Consider the following 18,469-nt stretch of genomic DNA (forward strand, 5'->3'; position numbering starts at 1 on the left):
GCAGATATTGTGCTGGGAGTCTGTTATAGACCACCCAGCCAGGCTGAAGAGACAGATGAATCATTCTACAAGCGGCTGGCAGTAGTCTCACAATCATGTGCCCTTGTTCTCGTGGGGGACTTCAGCTTTCCAGATGTCTGCTGGAAATACAACATGGCAGAGAGTAAGCAGTCTAGGAGGTTCCTGGAGTGTGTGGAAGATAACTTCCTGACACAGCTGGTAGGTGACCCTACCAGGAGAGGAGCATTGCTAGACCTACTGTTTACAAACAGGGAAGGACTGGTGGGAGGTGTGATGGTCGGAGGCTGTCTTGGGCTTAGCGACCATGAAATGATAGAATTCTCAATTTTTGGTGAGGCAAGGAAGGTGGTCAGCAAAGCCACCATTATGGACTTCCAGAGGGCAAACTTTGGCCTTTTCAGGACACTGGTTGAGAGAGTCCCTTGGGAGACAGTCCTGAAGGGCAAAGGGGTCCAGGAAGGCTGGACATTCTTCAAGAAGGAAATCTTAATGGCTCAGGACCAGGCTAGTCACATGCGCCGCAAGACAAACTGCCGAGGAAGATGACTGGCCTGGCTGAACAAGGAGGTTTTGCTAGGACTCAAGAAAAAAAGGAGAGTTTACCATCTCTGGAAGAAAGGGCAGGCAACTCGGGAAGAGTACAGGGATCTTGTTAGGTCATGCAGAGAGGAAATAAGTAAGGCAAAGGCTTAGCTAGACCTCAATCTGGCCACTATTGTAAGAGACAAGAAAAAATGTTTTTACAAATATGTTAACAATAAAAAGAGAACCAAGGAGAACATCCATCCTTTATTGGATACAGAGGGCAACATTGCCACCAGAGATGAGGAAAAGGCTGAGGTACTTAATGCCTTCTTTGCCTCAGTCTTTAATAGTGAGACCAGTCATCCTCAGGGTACTCTGCCCCCTGAGCTGGAAGGCAAGGACGGAGAGCAGAATATACCCCCCCATAATCCAGGAGGAAATAGTTAGTGACCTACTATGCCATCTGGACACTCACAGATCTATGGGACCAGATGGGATCCATCCAAGAGTACTGGGGGAGCTGGCAGAGGTGCTTGCCAAGCCACTCTCCATCATTTATCAGCAATCCTGGTCAATGGGGGAGGTCCCAGACAACTGGAGGCTTGCCAATGTGACGCCCATTTACAAGACGGGTCGGAGGAAGGATCCGGGGAACTACAGGCCTGTCAGCCCGACCTTGGTACCGGGGAAGATTATGGAACAGTTCATCTTGAGTGCGCTCACATGGCATGTGCAGGACAACCAGGGGATCAGGCCTAGTCAGCATGGGTTCATGAAAGGCAGGTCCTGCTTGATCAACATGATCTCCTTCTATGACCAGGTGACCGGCCTAGCAGATGAGGGGAAGGCTGTGGATGTTGTCTACCTGGACTTCAGTAAGGCCTCTGACACTGTCTCTCATGGCATATTCCTTGAGAAGCTGGCGGCTCATGGCTTGTCTAGACAAGCGTACTCTTCGCTGGGTAAAAAAACTGGCTGGACGGACAAGCCCAGAGGGTTGTGGTGAATGGAGTTAAATCCAGTCGGCGGTGGGTCACAAGTGGTGTTCCCCAGGGCTCAGTATTGGGGCCAGTTCTGTTTAATATCTTTATCAATAATCTGGACGAGGGGATCGAGTGCACCCTCAGTAAGTTTGCAGATGACACCAAGTTGGGAGGGAGAGTTGATCTGCTCGAGGGTAGGAAGGCTCTACAGAGGGGTCTGGACAGGCTGGATCGATGGGCCAAGGCCAATTGTATGAGGTTCAACAAGGCCAGGTGCCAGGTCCTGCACTTGGGTCACAACAACCCCATGCAGCGCTACAGGCTTGGGGAAGAGTGGCTGGAAAGCTGCCCGGCAGAAAAGGACCTGGGGGTGCTGGTTGACAGCCGGCTGAATATGAGCCAGCAGTGTGCCCAGGCGGCCAAGAAGGCCAATGGCATCCTGGCCTGTATCAGAAGTAGTGTGGCCAGCAGGAGCAGGGAGGTGATTGTTCCCCTGTACTCGGCACTGGTGAGGCCGCACCTCGAGTACTGTGTTCAGTTTTGGGCCCCTCACATTGAGTTGCTGGAGCGTGTCCAGAGAAGGGCAACCAAGTTGGTGAGGGGCCTGGAGCACAAGTCTTATGAGGAGTGGCTGAGGGAACTGGGGCTGTTTAGTCTGGAGAAGAGGAGGCTGAGGGGAGACCTTATCGCTCTCTACAACTACCTGAAAGGAGGTTGCAGTGAGGTGGGTGCTGGTCTCTTCTGTCAGGTGGCTGGAGATAGGACGAGAGGAAATGGCCTCAAGTTGCGGCGGGGGAGGTTTAGATTGGATATTAGGCAAAATTTCTTTACTGAAAGGGTTGTCAGGCCTTGGAACAGGCTGCCCAGGGAAGCAGTTGAGTCACCCTCCCTGGAGGTATTAAAAACGGGCATAGACAAGGCACTTCAGGACATGGTTTAGTGGGCATGGTTGATGGTTGGACTCGATGATCTTAAAGGTCTTTTCCAACCTAAATGATTCTATGATTCTATGATTCTATGTGTGATCTCTGTTACAAAAAGAAGGTCTGTCCAGTCCAGAAAGAGAGCCTCTTCCTTGAATGGCTTTTTTGGGCAGTTCTTAGAAGAGTGCAAGGCTTGAACGGACGTGAGAGTGTGTTTGGTTGTGTTGGCAGTGCAGGGGGAAGGCAAGTTAGTAATGCAGCTGAGCTGCCGCCTCAGTTGCATGAGAAACAGCATTACCTGAAGAATACAGACAGCTCAGCTCCTCCTGCAACTCTCTAGAGACCTCTCTCCACATGGTGACCAGCTACTCCCTGGTGGGATATGTCCTGTTCCAGTTTACACTGCAAGTTGCAGTGCATCACAGGGTTCTGCAAACTGGTTTATGCTGGAAAGACCAGTTTGTATCAGTGCCGCTGACATCTTTACAACAGTCTCCCTCCTTCCTAAGGCTTGTGCGTATCCTAACAAGCTGGCAAGAGCCGGTGCTCAGGCTGGATTTTAGATAGGGGAAGAAGAAACCCTCATGCTCTTTGGGGATGTCCTGGATGGATAGGACAAGAGATCCAAAAGCTTCAGGAACACCAAATTGAGGTACTTCACAGACATGGCTCAGCAAAACCCTCTGACATCAAGGGCCTCTCACATGCCTCCAGCTCAGCACCCAAATGTCCCTACCAAGTAGTTTGTGGGTCTTTTTCCTCCCCCTCCAGCTCAGAGAGGCTGCACAGCCGTTTGCAAAGAGACCTGACTGTGGCCTTGTGAAGTCCCTGCATAGGTCAGTGTGGCTCAATTTTCATTGCACTGCAGAAAACAGAAGGGGTATGATAAGGATAAAATACTTACCTTAATGCTAAAGGGGTGTTTTAGTTAAGATCAAGACTTCCTCCCTCTAGCCTTACTACAGGCTTCCCTCATCTTGTTTGCCCTCCACAAAGCAGAACTGCAGGAGATCCTGATCTTCTGTAGGACACAACGGCTTTGTGCCTTCAGACAGCACCATTTTAGAGCCAGTCTTTTGTGACGGCTGAGGAAGCTGGAGACATCAGCTTTGGGAGAGGCTGGGAGCACAGGAGGCTTTGGCCAAGTGTCTGACTCACAGATCACCGTGTCACGTCCTGAGTGTAACCACCTCCCTCCCGCCATGTGTCTGTGGGTGGGAAAGGAGCTGTGCAGAAGAGCTGCTCCCCAGGCAGACCTGCGAGGAGCAGTTAAACTGCATGAGCAACCAGGGCCAGCGCTAGCACAGGACTGCCCCTGCCCGCAGCCCTCAGGGCTTTGGACTGGATCAATGAGACACCATGGCCTTTGCCTCTACATGGGCAGAAAGGTGAGGCAGAAAAGTGACAGCTGAAAACACTAGACACACTTCACTTCTTTATGGTCCTCTTGCACGCAGTCTCCTTTATTTCACTCTGTGACAGGCATTCTGTCTCCCTCAGAGGGGATCTCTGTGCCTCGAGCTACGTTAGCCTTCTGCTATACCAGCATCCTACCTGATCTTTAACAGTGAGTGGACATATAGGGGGGAGGCCCCTCTCTCCACCTAAAGGGGCCTCCAAGGCCTCCAAGGCTGGGGTGGGTGATGGTGCCTATTTTGTCATCCTCAGAGCACTATCAGCTGTTATGATTCTCTCACAAATCTCATAACATTTGATATTTTCCTTAAAGCTCCACCTCCTGCTGCAAAATGCTCAAATGGAAGGCTCGGATTTCACCAGCAAAAGGGTGTATTTCAGACTAATGTATTTTCTGGATATTGAAGACAATTTTTGAGCACTGACAGTCCAGAGAACTAATGGAAAGAGCAAACTGGGAGCTTACTGATTACGTTTGAATACTTGGGTCTGCCCATCCTGTTCTTCCTTGACCTTTCTCTCTCTGCAACAGCAGGACCATGGTATTTTAGGAGCAAGGCCTTACAAGCATTTCTCTTGAAATTTCCTTCTCTCAGTATTGTATCGTTGAGTGATGCATCTCTTTCCCCATGAGATGCACACAAAGAAAAAAACAACAGGGAATCTTGAGCAGTGGTTTGGGGTCCTCTGAACAAATTTTGAGGGCACTGCTTTGTACCATCCTCCCTGCATTAGGGTCTATGCTCCTACCTAATGCCTCAGGTGCTCAACAGAAAAATGCACGCATGGTCTTGTCTGCTGCTCCCACACTCAGATCCCAGGTGATGTGGCTGTTACCCACATAATTGCAAAAGTATATGGAGTTACCTACACAGAGCTCTGCAAAAATGGTAGTCTTGCAGGAGGACCTGAGTTCTCTGCTCTTTCCACCCTGAGCAACGGAACCAAATGTAATATTCTGGCAAACAAATGGCTTGCAATGACTCTTTCAGATGTGCAAATTATAATCAACTTATTTGTGCTTTCACATCTGATTACCAGATAGATCAGATTTTAAGGCACTAGAAAGGTCACCTCAAGTGCCTGGCCAGGCAGAGCCATGGTCTGTCTTATCCCACACATTGATATTTCTGAAGTTCTTCCTGGTGCTCTGTGTATTTCTCCTTCAATACCACAACACCTATTATAGCTGAGCAAATTGTTTCCAAATTCACAAAAATTCAGGTGCTCTGCTCTCTAAGCTAACTCTGCCTGCAAGAAGCTTATTTAAAGCCACAAAAATTGCATCCTCTCAAGAAAAGAGAACTGTGCTAGCTATGTCATATGCAGAATAAAGTTTGAAATGGCACTGCTGCTCTGACATGGACCCAGTCCCAACTTTTTTCATGGCCATGCCCAGCGGGCAGTGCCTGTGGTGCCACCCACGTGTGTAGGCAGCATTTTACTCCACTCAAACGTTTGCTAAATTAAATGAAACCAGGGGAAAAAAAGTGTCCCATTCAGAACAAAAGCTCTTATAAATGCACTTCCTCTTCCTCGTTTGCATGCCCATGGTTTGCACATTGCATGCAGAGGGAATTTCAGTGTTTGTCGCAGTTGCTACCCAAACATGCCCTGTAGTTTTCAGTCCCTGGGCACACTACCCAGGGGAAAGGTTTCCTGACAGCGGCAGGGAGCCCAGTTCTTCTCCAGCTCTCCTGCTGCAACTATCCTGGGACTTTGGCCAGGGGAAGCCCTGGCCACAGAAAGGCTGATGGGGGGCATGCTGCAGCTCCCTGGAGCTTTGGCTCTGGCAGCCAGAAACTTCCATTTACAGCACTCATGCAGACCCCTGCTACCAAAAAAAAAAAAGCTGACCCGAGGGGGCAAGCGCAATGAGCTCGCGGGCATTTCCTAACGTGCTGTTACACCCCCAAAATAGAGGAGCTTGTGCTGATGAACAGCTTGTGCTGTGTCTCAGCAGAACAAGGAGACACAAATCACGGGTTGGTCTAATGCATATCTTCTGAAATTCCGAAAATCGAAGAGGACTTGTGCAGCACATCAGTTGCTCTGCTGCACAGCTGCAGTGGAGTACCGTGCTCCTCCTGCTGCCGTCACATTCAGTTAGCTGGTGAACTCAGCTCAGTTGCCCCAGAGAGGAATTTGGTTCAACAGGTTCCCCAAGGGATTTTCTAGACCTCCGGCCCTGGCAGATGAGAGTGTGTAGCTCACAGCACGTGGAAGAAAACCTCTTGGAAAAATTCCCAAACAACCCAAAAGCACCAGAAAAAAAAATATATTCTCTTATAGCAGATACTGTCTGAATGTGATGTGCCTGAAATGAGGCTGGACAGCCCGTGAGCAACAGCAGTGGCTGTGCAGCCTCAGGGGCACAGGCTGGGATTTCAGAGGCTGGCTCTTCTATTCTGAGCTGGAGAACCATCAGTAGTAAATAGCCGCAAGACCGCTGTACAAGGAAAGGAAAACTCTGCCTACCTGGCAAACGAGGTCATCAAAATTTCCGCCCCAAAAGCCTCCGAAACGTCAGGAAAAAGACTTTGTGGAGTGGCTGGTATCAGGAAGGCTCCTGCATCCCCGGCTGGAAGGGTGAGCTCCCAGGCTCGGGGTGCTCGGGCTCTGTGGGGAGGAGCGGCAGAGGCGTCTCCAGCCCCGTCCCTCTATTCCCTGGCAGGCTGGAACTGCCCTCCGTATCCCTCCTCCTTCCAAATCAGGCACCAGCCTCATCTGTAGTAGCTGCAGACATCCACGGAGAGTCACTGTGGGTCTACAGACACCTCGGGACGGTCACCTCCCACCCGCTCCCCTCCCCGGGCAGATCCTGGGCTGCGGCGAGGTTGTCATCCTTGGAACTGAAGGCATTTTTGTTTTAAACAAGCTGGAAGAAGTCTCATTTTTCTATGATGAGAGGCCCCTTTTCGTGGTTGGCATTGCTGCCCCACATATTAATAACATCAAATAGTGTTCTTCTTTCTTTCTCCCTCCCTGTCCTCCTCCTCCTTTTCCCATCCTAGTAACGTGGCCTGAGCGGAACAAATAAAAGAAGAACATTTCAAAAAAAAAAGCAACTTGCATCTTAGCCTTTGCAAATATCCAAGTCTTGCTCATCCAGAGCAAGAGTCATCCAAGTCTGAGTATTACTTCTTCCTATTGATTCATTTCTGGGTTTTGTTTTTTTGTTGTTGTTAGGTTGGGGTTTTTTTAGTTTTTAATTTCATAGGCAATTTTTAGCTCTGCTAAATGAAAAGCAGGGGAAAATGTCCCAACAAAATACGGGGAACAGCAATGACTTTCAGGAACATGGCCTGTTATCCCTTGAGCTATGACTTTCTGTCTCCAAACTTTTGTGTAAATGGACAGTGTGAAGGGACCAGAATCAGGCCACAGCTGCCAGACAAGGTAATCACAATGGGGAAACCCACTTTAACTCTCATTTCACTCTACTGACTCCCAAGAAGTGACAAAAGCAAAGGATTTGTCTCAGCATAAGCTGCTAATCCATCAGTCCTGATCTACAGGAACATGTTGCTGCTAAGGCTGTGTTTGTGAAAAACATCTGAACTACCAGGTGAAAATAATAAACCCAATTCTGTGTAGCTGCTAGTGCTTAAAAAGGTACATTTCTGGAGTATCTTCTGTGTCAGCCTCTTCACCAGGAGTACTCTGGTGGACTTGGCAGTGTCAGGTTTATGGTTGGACTTGATGATCTTAAAGGGCTTTTCCAAACTAAATGATTCTATGATTCTGTGATACCCAAGCAGCACCTATAGATACCACAGCCGTAAGCTAGAATTTTACGTGCCAGTTTCCCCATTCATCTCAAAGCCCCGTGACAGAAGCAGGACTCACTCTGCAGCAATGGGACACTGAAAAATAAGCATACCTGAGAAACAAGAAGTTTCTCAGTGATTCCTTGGAAGAGCAGAGAAGGATTTTGTGGGGCCATCCCTTTCCAGGGGCACTCCTGCAGCTCTAAATGGGATGGTTGCAATTCCTCTGGAGCATCTTTAATGAAGAGGAGGGGTCCAGCTTCTGATGACAGTGATTTATGAGGCAGTGACATGACTAATCAAAGCATTCACCTTCCAGTAATCCAGTGAACACACAACATACCAGGCCATTTCTTTTGCCTACTTTGCTGCCGTGTCCAAGCTCTGTTGTGTCCATGAGTATCCATCAATGCTGCTTCTAATCCATGTTCAGTGTGCCTATTTCTAGGTGAATCTGCCCCTACAGAAGCTGTTTCTTCAGCAAGATGCCTTAGCACAAACAACTGGACAGCACATCTGTCTTCTACATTGCTGGTGAGTGCCCAAAGTGTAGAAAGGAGGAGAGCACAGGCCCACACTTCCATATCTCCCTTTTCCTCCTCACAGACTTGTGAATGTTGTCTTTTGTCTGCAGTTTCTTGAACAAAGGACCTACAGACTTCTAACTTTCTGTGTGTGCTTCTTGAACTTTCTCATGTCAAATTAAAACCTTTTTCTGCAGCCTGACTTGACATAATGCCTCATCCCCATGAGGATTCTTGTATATTTTGCAAAATGGCCCCCTATTGCATCCTTTCCCTCAATAAAAAAGGCTAACTTGGTCTTTCTCACCTACCTAGGCATCCATTTTCATGACATTTGTAGGAATATTATCTTCATACCTCTGTCATAGATGGCCATATCTGGTGAATTCATTTCTTATGTTGGAGTGGTCTGACATACAGGCACACTGAAGCGGTAGTATGTCTTGTTTACATTGAAATTTGGACAAAATAATCTCAAAACAAGATGCTGCTTTTTTTCTGGATTTCTTGGGCTTTTTTACAGTCTTCTTTTATAACTGATGGCATTAAAGGCCTGAGCTAGTTCTCCATAATTGAGTTTTTGTTCTTGTGAATGGGATGAGAATGTAGGAAGCTCTAGAGGAAAATGGACGTGGGGCAGGGACTTTTTGAGACAGTACCAAAATTTTATCTAGCATCTTCTTTCTTCTTTGTAAGGAGAATCAAGATAGGCAAAGACATTTCTTTCTGTGCACAGTGATCCTCTTTTACACACAGTGCTTGCTATATATATATGGAGGTCTGTCCAGGTGAGGGATCACTCCCCTTACTCACAGCAGCCTCATCCACTATCTCCGTCCTTTCTTTGGCTTCTCTTCCGAATCCTCAAATCGATTCCCTTTCTTTTTTTCTTTCAGTGGAACTGCAAATCTCATGGAGAGATTTTTTGCAGAGAATGTGCATGGGCATGGATTAGTTCCTCATCCCCTATGTATCTGACCTGCATACTATTATTGCTGCTCACAGAACACACTACATGCTGAACAGATATTTAGTATTCAATTACATTTAAAATAGGGAGAGAGGAAATGCAGGAAGATGAAGAGTAGAAAGAAAGAAGGAAAAAAATGTCTATGTATATATTTTGAAGTAAGGCAGTCAGTCAGGCACTGTTTCATTTACATCCCCTTGTAGACTTAAATGTGATTTATGGTATGTTTAGTTGTTGCTCCTTTTTTTTTTTTAACATGTGAGTTGTAACCCCTAATAAAATGCAATCTCCTGGTTTTAAATCACATACATACATCTGAAACAGCTTTGTGGGACTGCTGTGGCTCTGTAGAAAACAGCTACTGTAGTTTCTTTGTGTCTGTCTGCAATTGCATCCACCCTTCATGCAATTCTGAGCTTATACAGTGGTCTCCAAGGGTCTTGTTTTCTAAATATGTGAAGAGAACCAAAAACAAGGCCAAGATTTTTAAGTGCTTAGTGAAAACAATGAATGCCGGTTTTCAAATATTTGTAAGTATGCGGTTGATAATCTCAGCGTTTTCACTGATGACAAACAGAAGGATGGATTTTACACCCTTTTGTAGTTGCCATTTTCTGAAATTCTTGCTTCCTAACTCCACTAGTACAATGCATTTTTATGCCTCCCCCTGCCCCAGGCAAGGCCCTGCTCCTCTAAGATTCACAGTTGTAGTATTGCTGTTTGCCTTGCTGACTTCTCTCAGCACCTTAAGTGTCACAGTCTTGTAGTCCCTGCAGACAAGGCTGCCTCCAGCCTTCTTGTTTTCAGCCAGCTCTTCCCTGTGTTTGTGTAGCGGGTCCAAAAGAGCATCTCCCCTAGTCAGTTTGTTCATCACCTCTGTCACGAAACTGCCTTCAAACCATTGCAGAAACCTCTCAGGGTGGTTGTGCCCAGCCACACTGCTCTCCTAGCAGATATAGTGAGGTGGTTAAATCCACACATGAGTACCAAGGCCTGTGGCTGTAAGGATTCCTCCAAGTGCCTAAAGAAAACTTCATCCACCTCCTCTTCTTCATCAGGTGATCTGCAGAAGACCCCTACTACAACATCACCTGTGTTGGTCCACCCTCCCATCCTGACTGCCCTTTGTGTGGACACTGGGTGCAGGCTCGGCTGGCTCTGAGGAGTTCCTGGCAGGTCTTGCTCATCCTCACCGTTGCCCAGGAGAAGAAATCTATTAAAGAAACAAAAGAATAAAAACCATTTAATGTTCTAGATTAACCCAGGTCATGTATGTGAGCAACAGCCCCCACTGTGTTTGACATTCTTCAGTTGTTTTAAAATGATACACAAAGGGGAATCTTTCTGAAGAAAAAAGAGAATGTTCATTTGATACCATATTTTAGCAGCATTTCCTGGGATTTAGGCCGTTAAAGCCAACTGCTCCAGGATGTTTAGAGAGTCATCATGAACACACAAGTGCAATCTGAGGCTTTGCATACTTTTTCCTATTTTAATATTCTGGTGTTAACTTTTAAGTCCCCTATGCTATTGCAGTTCTTATTTACGTAGCATACCATTTTTATATACAACATTTGCGTGCTCGTAAATTGTTGCTTGTTAACACATAAGGAAGTACTGTTTGGAGTTTCTAGAATTTTATTTTAAACAGCCCCAAGGATTTCCCAACCTACAGCATTATTGAAGCCTTGCCAGATGCAGGCGCATATCTGTGACCTTGTGTTTTTTCACTAGAGCTCAAAATCCTGAGAGGATCATGACATCCCAGAGACTCTACATTGTTTAGATACAGCAGTGGGAAAAGAAGCGGCCAGAAATGGAGGTGGCGGTCCCCCATCTTCCAGCTGGTCCCATGCTGCACAGACTCCAGAGGAGCTTACAGGAGCCACCCTTAATGCCACCAGCGGGGCAGTAGCGTGATGCAGCTTGCTTTTGTTGGTGGGCCAAAGACCTGTTTTGGTTCTGCTCTGCACAGTGGAGGTTTCATTGTGAGAGACTGCCCAAGGGAACAGTATGCTCCTGGCTCTCTGTCCCAGCTGCAGGTTACTCCTCGCTGAGGCTTTGCTCCCACAGCCAGCTGTGAGCCTGCTTCCCCACCATTTCTAATAATCCTCCCGAAGCATTTGTTTAGACCTCACTAGTGCAGAGACCCTTGCTTCAAGTTTTACTTGCCCTCTGCTCAAGATCTCCCTTCCCAGGATTGGTTTGAGTACGCTGGCTTGAAGAAATAGCAGGGATGCTCCTGGGCTCCTGTGCCAAGCTGCTCTTGTTGCAAAATTTCTTTGGGTTTTTCAAGTTTGCCCTTTTGAAATTGGGGCCATACTTAAGAACTTGTTAATATTTTACCTTCAGTTGCTCAGTCCAGGCTTATTGTTTAGCGTCAGCTTTTCTACAGTGCCCTGAAGGCTCACCACTTCTGAAGCTGCTTCCTCTCAACAGGGCAAAAGCCCAGGGCTTCCAGCTGACCATGTCTGGGTCTTCTCACCACTGTGCAGTGGATGGAAGAGCCATCTCAGCCGTTTCAATACCAGGGGAAGTGAAGGTGCCCAGGGCTCTCCCAGAGGTGCCAGGCAGCAGCAACACAAGATCATATGTGAACCCAGCAGAGTGGGGAAAGGATGGACTGAAACCCTTTCTCCCAGAATACTTCCCCTTTTACCAGTTTCACAATCCTTGCTTTTTGATGTTTTCATCTCTTGCAGCACATATTTTTCCACACAGCCAGTCAAGACAGTTGAGTCCCAAAACTCGTTGACTCATTGGGAAGAGCCTTTGCATAGTGAAGAAATTGCATTCCAGCTCCCTGGCAAGGCAGGACCTCAGAGAGGTGGCTGATGCCTCTCTGGTCTGCAGTACATGCTGGATAATCCCAACCTATCTTTGTGGAGATTTCAAACTGTCTTTAGTTTTGTAGCCCAGGGTAGGGAAAGAGTTAAAACACACAGTTTGTGTCTTTGGGGCTTCGCGGTGAAATACAGCAAGAGCAGAATGACCCAGCTGCATTTGTTTTATTTTCTTGTCACCAGAGAAACGAGAAGGAAAAACTTGCAGTGGTGTTTCCATGAAATTAAGAGAAAAAACCCACATAGTTTATAGAGCAAACCTCATTCCCCTCCCCAGCCTTTTACCAGTGATGGCTCAAAAAACTGTACATTTTTTGAACTTAGTCACATCCCGCCCCACCCACGGTCCTTAACGCCATGTACAGACCTAAGAAAGAGATTTCAGTTTCCATCTTCTGCTGATGAATTTCTATCTAAACATTTGCTTTTTCAGTGCTGGAGCCTGGAGGTACTGCCTCCCATAAAATGACTACTCTGGCTAAGGTTACAAATAAAATATAGACTTTCTTTTTTAGATTTCAGCTAACTGTACAAATAATATTCCCTCAAGACTTGCTCATTATATTGAATCATAGGTCTACTGGGGGACACTTTTGCAACGACTAATGGGTATAAATAGAAAGGAAAGGAATTAATTAGTGCCTTATCCTGGGAAAAGAGGGGGCTGAAAGGGATTAGATAGGAAAAAAAAAGCCTTTCCTCTGAATGTGGGGGTACAGCAGTGTGGGCTGCTGGGCTGGGAGGAGGCTGGCCCTGGTTGGAGTGACTTCCCTCAGGAGTCTGGTGGCCTGGCAAGGACACATTAGGGCTCAGCAATTGAGCTGATGTATTTGGAATGCTAATCTTGTCTTTAATCCCAGCTTTGTCTCTCTGTAACCACACTGTTCTCCTGCCCTCGGGTCTTAAACAAATGTTTCCAACATCAATCCTTGTATGGGAGCTGAATCCTAGGGACAGGTTATGTGTGATTCCCATTTCCATGGGACCAGTAAAAAGGAATTAGAAAGGAAATATGACACACACCCCCCGGCCCGCCTTGAAGCCAATCAGAGGCTTTTGACTGGCTTTAGGGACCTGTGAGTCATGTCCTAAATGAAAATCTGTGACTTCAAGGTTGCAACTTCTAACTAAAGATGCTCACCAGAGAAAGCATTAAGTTTAGCTGCTTGAAAAGCCCTAATCCTCACAAACCCTCAGAAGGTGTGTGTGGGAGTGCTGAGAAATGAGCTTGGCTGTCCTCACTTGGGATGCTTTAGCACATGGATGCGATAGTGGAGCAGTCAAATATGAGCCCAGGTCAATACTGAAGGCAGCCGGTAAGGTCTGCCAGCATAGCACCATGCTGGTACACTGGCAGCAGTACCTCCAACACTGCCTGAAAGAGGCTTGCCTTTCCTTCCAGGAGCACAAAGCCCCTGAAAAACCTTCCCTCGAGTCTCTCTCTAACTACACAGTAAACTTTAAATTTTTATCTTATAGAGGTTAAGGGAAAATATAACCTGTCCCTCTCCAAAACACAGGACCTTCTGGATGCAGGCAGCAAGGAGGCCAAGAAGGCCTCCTCTGGAAGAGGATCTGATCGACGCTTGCATGAATCAATGGATTGATGGGCAAAAGAGACTGCACAGGTAAATGACAGCGAGAAAGGCTGAACAGTAATATCTTCTGGAGTTTCTGCAGTGGTAAGGAACTGTATCTAGCTACTCACTAACAATGTTGGCCCCAATCTCTCTGGAAGACGAGTGCAGTCCTGGAGCAAGGGATTCCATCGTGATCCCTTTCACAACCTGAACATAGGGCCAGATTTGTCACAGATTAAAATAACAATAATTTGCAAAAATTTTGCACAAATTTGCAACCATAATAATTTGCAAAACCAAAATTTTGCACCTAATTCAAGTCTTGCTAACAGTGTATGCCACAGGCATACAGATGTGCCTCTGAACTGGAGTGATAGAGACCTCTGAAATCTGTGCCGACCTTAGCCACCAAGTCATGAAGCAAAAGCCCAGCATGTCTCCAGCCCTCCTTAGACTGACTTTATGTGCTGAGCCCTCCTGGGACTTTCTTTCCTCTGCCGGGGTAGAGGCTGTGGGTAGCTGCCCTACTCTCTGGACACCGCTGTCCCAGGGAGGGTGGTGGGCAGCCACCCAGCTGCTGTTCCTTGGGTTGCAGAGCTTTTCCACTGCTCGATGGCTGCTGCTTTTCACGTATTTGATATGAATCCAGGGAACCCTGTGCAGCATTTCGGCCAGCTCCCTGGGTCACGTACAGCAGAGCATTGCTTGTCTGCTTCTGGCACGACATTTAACACCTCCCCTTCTCTTACGCACATGCTCGGATTTTTGCCCTAACACAAAATGTTAGAGGCCCTCGTTTCATTTGTAGCTATAGATTGACGCTCAAGAAATGTGTAATTCTGTAAGGAAGTGTCCTCCTGGCCAAACACAACATCGCAATAAAGTTCCCCTCTACCGTTAGGCGAACCTGCTACTACTGACAAGAAAAATGGTATTTGCACCGAGTGTCATAAAAATTTGAACAGGAGTTTTATGCATGTAAGAGATGTAATATAATTAGATACATAATCAATGTTAAGAAAAAGATTCTTACCTGAGTTGGTTTCAAAAATTCTCCTACAAAGTAAAACAAAAAAACCCATCCCCCAAACAAAAAAAAAATGCTGCATTATTAACTTGTATTCCTCTGAGACAAAACAAGCAAATACTCTGCAGAACAAGTTAGCGATACAGGGGTACAGAAGGAGAGCAATATTCCATCCTTCCTTGGATTCTTTTTTGATGGTACCTTAAATCAGCCCAAGAGATCAGGGTCACAAGGAAGTTAAAATCTTTTTGCAGGGATGTGACATACCCTTTTACCAGGGTCACTGAATGTCTGTGCTCTTCATTTGAGCATTAATGTGAGCCCACCCTCCAACATCAAATGAAATAATTTTGATCACATGCACACAATAAATAACATCTTATGTTTACACTACTTTTCCTTAAGACTGCCAGTGGAACTTGAATGCTTGTCTCCAAAGAGGCTTGAGATTTTCCAGCTTCAGTGTATGATAAAGAAAATTAACAGCGGGGAGGTGAAAGTACAGGCATGCACTCACTGTCTTTTACATACAGTTCTTTGCCCTCCCTTCTGTCCCTCATCCATCCAGACTCTGACAGCCTCCATCTACAAAGATAAAAATATAAAGAGAGAAGCAGAAATGAGCAAGAAATCATGCATTATTTGTTTCTTTTGTAATTATCTTCTTGGCCACAGAAACCAGATTTTCATTTTACATTGAGATTTCCCCTGCATCACTCTGGCACGTTAAAGGGTCCTGAAATGGTTGACATTACCTACCCAAGTCCCTCTTCACACAGCAGCATAACTAGTATAACAGCATTAAAAATGTGCCCTGCCACAAAGTCACAAAGTAAATTGCTTGTGCCTATCCTAAAACCGTGGTAGTGATTGTGGCAGGCTCACCAGTCTGCTCACAGGAGAAGCTTCATGGCTTAATAGCTGAACCGTGTATGAGACCAGGCAAACAAGAGCATCCTGAAAAGCAGCCCGCTCATGTTTGCACACATCGCTGCCTCGTGAAGGCAGAATTGACATCCTGTCTGCTGAGCACATCTCTGTCAGACATGGAAAAATAAAAGGTGCGCCTGTGATCAAGATACAATCTAGCATAGCCCACCCTCAGGGAGGCACAAGGACAAGCACAGTGAGAAAGCGTGAAGGGTGCTGGAAAAAGGAAATGGGGAAGGAAGGACTTGCAGGAGTTGCTGGAAACCCTGTGGGGAAATCAGCCTACCACATCCCTTCTGGGGAATCCAGATAATTGAAGGCTGTAGGAGTGCTTGATAGAAAACCCCAGACCAGGGACAATTACGTTCTCCAGGCCTCTCATCAAGAACACATGGATCCTATCGAGAGACCGCAGCTTGGCCGGCAGTGAACAGACGTCTCCTTGGGGGAGGACTGGCAGCGTCTGGCAACAGGAGACAGCAGGCAGCAGTTGGTTTTGGCAAAGCCTCTGTTGTGTTTCCTCTCTGCGAGCAAACAGCAAGCTTGCCTCTGGTCTGTGGTTTTGCTCTTGAAACCTTTGGGACGAGACAGGGGAGCACGGCAGGTGCCAGGTCTACATTTGCCCCTCTGTAGCCTTGGTTGTAGATGCTGCAGCCACCACAGAAAACCTGTGTGGGCTCCCAGCCCGCCAGCAGTGAGAGCAGGGGCTGGCACTGGCTGTTAGGGAGCACACCAGGGAGGACCTGAACCAGAAATGCCAGTAAAGATTACAGCCTGGGTTTGCTACCTCTGAGCTGCTGAGATCCATGAGCAGCACCGGCCCCAGTTTCAATAGCATCATGATGACTTAAAAGTCCTGCTTTCAGGGAAAACATGTTTCCAGAACTGGGAGCTGCTTTCATGCAGCCCAAAGTCCACATTTCAGGAGTACATGTATTTAAGAGCTGTCATTTGAATATATGTTCATTACAAAGTCTTTTAACATCATCACATCCTTAACATACACGTGTTACAAACTCTACCTTTCCTCCCAGACAGTTCGGATGGACACAATAACTCTATGTCCATGCACTCAGTAAATAACTCCCTTCACCCTACAAAACACCAAAATGAGGAAGGTTACAAGTGTAAACACATATATGTGACAATTTCCACCCCTATGGAGCAGGATACAGGGTTTACACTGTAATAACCTCCATCCCTTGCCCGTGCAGAACAGACATCCCAGTATAAGACAGCCACTTGAATATTCACCTATTGCAGACTCCACGTGCTGTCCCTCCACAGGGGTATCCCCTTTGCGGGAAGAGCAGGATTGATCCTCTGCTTCACATACCCTTCCACTAGTCCCTCCCAAAGACTTTCTCCCCCACACAGGGCACCATGGGCCCCAACAGCCCGCTCTCATGAGACATCAACTGCATCCCACCAGCTCCAGTGTCCCAGTACCACTGTAGCCACTGCAGCAGCATCTCCCCATTTCCATGTCCCACGTGTTGGGGTGTCCCTCGGGGGGGGGGGGGGGGTCACTCCCCCTTCCTGTCTGCTCCTCCAGCAGCTCTGGGGGCAGCTTCAATGCTGACTCCCAACCAAAAGCCCCCACTAGTGCCCCCATTAGCAGCTCATTGCACCCCCTAAGGCCATAGGTTGGACTCTCCAGCCTTGCCCAGCAGCCCCGGCTGGCTGGGGCAAGCCCCGGGCACCCCCACAGCGGAACAGCACATGATTCACGGGATCTGGCACTCAGCACAGCCCCGCTGCAGCTCCCAGGCTGATGCCTCTGGATCCTGCAGATGGTAAAGGTCTCAGATCCAGACTACCAGGGCAGGGGCTTGGAGCAGGACTCATCCCACATCTGTCTTCCCATCTGGGGAGAGCGCTATGGGGTCTCACACATCTCTGAGTTTCTCTTCTGTTCTTCTTCCCGCCTGAGTGGAGAAAGGACTGGGTAGGATTCAAGCTCTTGGGAAAGAGATAATGCACATAGTCTCTGCATCCTGAGACATGGGGTGAGGGATGCTATGCCATGACGTGATGGTTTTAATTGGCTCCCATCTTCTTTTCTTGAATCCTTGTCATAACACAGGCCAGAAAGCCAAGAGCTGTAGACAGGACTTCATCAGCAGGGCCTGGCAATAACAACACATTTGTTCTTCCCATGGTGGCTCCCTGTTCATAGGAGCTGAATGCTTTGATTGTAGAGGAATTGGCTCTGGCAAAGATTAGGCTTTTTTGGCTGGAAAAATCAATGCTCTCTTTTCAAAAGGTTTCTCCAGAAATCACATGTTTCTACAGAATACCCAGAACGCAGCTAAACGTTTGAAAGAAGACAATTCAGACATGGAGAGGTTATCCATAACCTGATGAAGAGGCAGTTGCCAGGTCAGTGCTCCAGTCTTTGCATCCCTTCTGCCTTGCCAGGGGTTGGGAGAGGAGCCCCACTCCACCTGCAGACACCTCTGGCTGGTCAGTCCAGGTTTCACTGAGGCATGCACTTAATTTCCATAAAAGTACATGGAGCGGGAGCAAAAACACAGGGACTTCAGTGCCTTGCTGAAATCTGGCCTTAGACGAAAGATCAGTTATTCCAATCTGGTGCCCTGGGTGAAGAAAACAATTTTTTTTTTTCTCAGTTGTTCTCAGCTCACTGCTCCATGTTATCCATGAGAGCAGGAGACAGGGAACCAGCAAGCCAGACAAGGTGCGAGAGCAAAACAGGGGTGCAGCATCCTAGTGCTGTTTCCCTAGAGGCTACAGCTCCAGCCATGGCAATAAGCTCGCAGCAGGCACATCCCTTTTTCCAGCTCATCACGACTCTGCTTTATCTGCCCTAAAGCTCTTCATAAGCCAGGAATGCTTTTTTCCATAGGCTTGCTGGAGCACAGTGCATTGTAAACCTGCACATCTATAACACATGGAGGAAACCTGGATCCCACATGTTGTGTCTCTCTGTAACC

The 18,469-nt window shown here is 47.3% G+C and overlaps 1 protein-coding gene across 2 annotated transcripts in view; it reads right to left on the reverse strand.

Annotated features, from left to right (window-relative positions):
• COL6A2 (collagen type VI alpha 2 chain) overlaps nucleotides 1-6,552 on the reverse strand; it is a 31,803-nt gene extending 25,251 nt beyond the window's left edge. The window contains exon 1 of one of the 2 annotated variants that reach the window (XM_030017753.1): nucleotides 6,347-6,549. The gene's annotated coding sequence lies outside the window, so the exon portion shown is untranslated. Of the gene's footprint in view, nucleotides 1-6,346 lie in introns of both variants that reach the window. The other variant, XM_030017754.1, reaches the window with a different exon arrangement.
• Between the last annotated feature and the right edge of the window lie 11,917 nt (nucleotides 6,553-18,469).

Source organism: Aquila chrysaetos, chromosome 6, assembly GCF_900496995.4.
Source record: "Aquila chrysaetos chrysaetos chromosome 6, bAquChr1.4, whole genome shotgun sequence".
NCBI classification, from domain to species: domain Eukaryota; kingdom Metazoa; phylum Chordata; class Aves; order Accipitriformes; family Accipitridae; genus Aquila; species Aquila chrysaetos.